At 40.6% G+C, this 3543-nt stretch overlaps 1 protein-coding gene across 1 annotated transcript in view; it reads left to right on the top strand.

The window, feature by feature from the left end:
- Positions 1-414: 414 nt before the first annotated feature.
- Positions 415-3543, top strand: part of LOC109376481 (mucin-16-like) — a 46865-nt gene continuing 43736 nt past the window's right edge. Inside the window, exon 1 of the mRNA XM_019632407.1 lies at positions 415-444. The gene's annotated coding sequence lies outside the window, so the exon portion shown is untranslated. The remainder of the gene's footprint in view (positions 445-3543) is intronic.

Below are 3543 nucleotides of genomic sequence, written 5' to 3'. Positions count from 1 at the left end.
ACCCTAGACTTAGGCACCTCCTCTCTGGCATCTTCATGATGATGAGGTTCCCAACCCAAGCACTTGGGGTGTTTTCTCCCCAGCTTATGTGATGACATTGTCTATATCGATGGTGAGAGGCTGTGTTGGGGTGTGAGTCCCCTCGTCCCCACTGACTGGGCTCTGCTGCAGCAGGTTCCTCGCACAAGTTCAAACTCTCTTGGGGCCTCACAGTTTGGAGTGCTTTGAGCAAGGATTTTGCCTCTGGGACGGGAGAGTGGAATTTGTTTTTTCCGCATGAGCACTCTGTCTTCCTTTTCATAATCCCAGCTGCGATGGTTCAGCTACCATCCCTCTAATGGCTGAGTTGCCTCTTCCTTGAAGATCTCTCCCTCCCCCCTTCCTCACCATCTTTCCCTCTCTTTACAGGTGACACCCATCCCACCTCAGACACCACCCCCAACAGTATTTCATACTCTTGTGTGCCTGTGACCCCCGCCCTAAAAATAGGAACTGTTTAACCTGACAACCCTTCCCTCCTGTTCTCCCCCATTTGAATGAGGAGGAGTCCAGAAAGCATGCACAAAAATTTGGGCTATATTGGAGGTAAAAGGAGTCACCTCTCCTCTCCACTCCCCACATAACTGACAATGATACCCTGACTCCAGGATAAATGGTGCATAGAGTAAGGCATGTGTGTGTTATAACTAGAACCATTACTGCCACTATTCCCTTAAGGATACAGTACACTTTAGATTTCATTCCTGGTTTTTCATTCCTCCTCAGTTCCTGTGACTTCCACATACTTTTCTTCTCTAGCTCCATCTCCCTCCCCCCCATCAGGCCCACAGGTAGGAGGGCTCTTAAGGGCACCAAATCATTTCTACAAAATCACTCATACCAGATCGCTTCTCTCATTGTTCACTCACCTTCCCTGAGGGAACTCATTTGTTTCTATGGATTTCAGGGACCGTCTAACTGCTCAGGGTCCAGCTGCTCAGAATCCAAATCCTGAGGCCAGCCCACAACACAGAACAGCTCCAGAGCCTTGGTCCACCCACCTCCTGGACATCACCCAACTCCTTGGTCTCTGACCCTGAAGTCATTATCTTTTCCAAAACTTACTCTTTCTCCTCATCACCAAAGGCAGGGACATAGGCACCAAACTTGACCCACCCTATGGCTCACCTCCTACCTCCATCCATCACCAAATCATCTCCTCTCCCTACAGAATATCTCATGAGTCCTTTTCTCTGCATTTGTATCACTCAGCTTTTATTCAGGCTACTGGCATCTTTTGCTGGGACAAGTGCAGTAGCTTCCACTCTGGCCTTCCTTTAGTCTTTCACACAGAAACTGCAGCAGCCCTCCCAATGTACCTCTGTCCACATAATTCCTGTCTTGGGTGACCACCTGCTCTACAAATCACATCCAAACCCCTGTGCTTTGTAGTCACTGCCTCCCCTTTATGAGCTCATAAGATCCCTCCAGTCTCATGTCTACACTTCCCCATGGCCAGAATGAAAGGACTTCAAATTCCTTGAGTGCAACTGCTCTGTCCTGCCGGGCCTTTACCCAGGCTGTTCCTTCTGCTTGAGTGCTCTTCCCACTAGCTCAGCTCCTGTCACCTAACTCTTACTCATACTTTTGGTCACACCTGAAATGATGCTTCCTCTGGGAATCTTTTCCCAGTGACTTGTTGGGTGNTTAATATTCTCTTTATTCAGTATTAGATTATAATTTGAAGCAAATCTATGACATCAAAGGTTTTAAAAATTAACACAAAATTTAAGAAAGATTGCATTTTCCACACTTCTCTTTAATCATCTCTAAAATCCCTCCCTGGTGCCAGGAAGATACTGATTTCCTGGAGCATTTCCCCCTAACATTCTTTAGGAATTCCTAAAGTTCTGTATAAAGTGGCCTTTCTTTCTTTTATTCCACAGGAATTTCTCACTTTCTCAAATAGGTTCTCAATCCCTTGCTTATTCTCTTCTTGTTCTAGTAACACTATGATGCAAATGCTATGCTTGATGTTGTCCCAGAGGTCCCTTAAACTAGATTTTTTTTTCTTTTTGTTGTTTAGTACCATGTTGTTTAATCTCTGCATATTTGTGGTTTTCTCTCACTTCCGTTTTGCGTTTGATTTCCAGTTTCATAGCATTGTGGTCAGTGAATATGTTTGATATAATTTCAACCTTCTTAAATTTGTGGAGGCTAGTTTTGTGTCCCAACACATGGTATATCCTTGAGAATGTTCCATGTGCACTATACAAGAATGTATAAGCAGGTTTTCTGCAATAAAGGCTTTGTAAATATCAATTATGTCCATTTGATCTAATGTGCCATTTAAGGCTGATATTTCCTTATTGATTTTCTGTTTGGATGATCTATCCAGTGATGTTAATGGGGTATTTAGGTCTCCAACTATAATTGTGTTTTTATCAGTTTCTCCCTTTATTTCTGTTAGTAGTTATGTTATATATTTTGGTGTTCCCAGTTTGGTGGCATAATATTGATAAGTGTTATGTCTTCTTGATGTGTTGTTTCCTTTATTATTATTAAAATGTCTGTCTCTGTCTCTTGTTACTTTTTTTATTTTGAAATCGATTTTGTCTGATGTAAGTACAGCTACACGCGCTTTTCTTTGAATGCCATTTACTTGGAGGATCATTTTCCACTCTTTCACTTTGAGTCCATATTTGTCCTTGCAGTTGAGATGTGTCTCTTGGAGGTAGCATATAGCTAGGTTTCGTTTTTTGATCCATCCCGCTTCTCTGTTGGTGAGTTCAGTACATTTACATTTAGGGTAATTATTGATATATGAGGATTTCTATACCTATTTCTATACCCATTGTAACTTTTGTTTCTGGTATCTTGGTGTCTCCATTTTGTTTCTTTTCTCTTGTGTTTCTGTCTGTTATTTTATTTTGGTGGAATTCTATGATTTTATCCCCCTCTGTTTCCTCTTTTTTTTTTTTATGTTATGTGTCTCAGTTCTAGTTTCTTTTTGTTGTTGTTACCATTAGGTTTATGGAAAACAAAGTTTCATATATACAGTACTCTTTTTCCTTCAGATTGCATATTATTTCCATTCTCCTTTGCAAGTTAACTTCTTTTTCCCCCCTCACTTTTTTTTTGTTGTCGCAAATTATCTTTTTTTATGCTATGAGTTCATTTCCAAATTGCAGTAGCTATTGTCTTCTTTTTAAAAAATGTTTACCTCCTTTAACCTTTAATGTTATATTTAAGTGTCTAATACACTAGTCTGACAAGGGTTGCAGTTTTCTATTCCTGTCTGTCTATTAGTCATCTTACTCATAATTTTTGTATCCTTTTGTGTTTTTTGTTTCAGGCGGAAGGGCACCCATCAGTATTTCTTGTAATGCAGGTCTTTTGGTGGTAAATTCCCTCAGCTTCTGTATACCTGGAAAGTTCTTTATTTCTACTTCATATCAAAAGGTTAATTTTGGTGGATATATTTTTCTTGGCTGGTAATTTCTCTCTTTCAATAATTTGAATATTTGATTCTACTCTCTTCTAGCTTGTCAGGTTTCTGCTAGA

This window comes from Hipposideros armiger, unplaced genomic scaffold (genome assembly GCF_001890085.2).
Source record: "Hipposideros armiger isolate ML-2016 unplaced genomic scaffold, ASM189008v1 scaffold_1138, whole genome shotgun sequence".
NCBI lineage: Eukaryota > Metazoa > Chordata > Mammalia > Chiroptera > Hipposideridae > Hipposideros > Hipposideros armiger.
The sequence above is the reverse complement of the archived record's forward strand: the minus strand, read 5'-3'. Positions and strand labels throughout refer to the sequence as shown.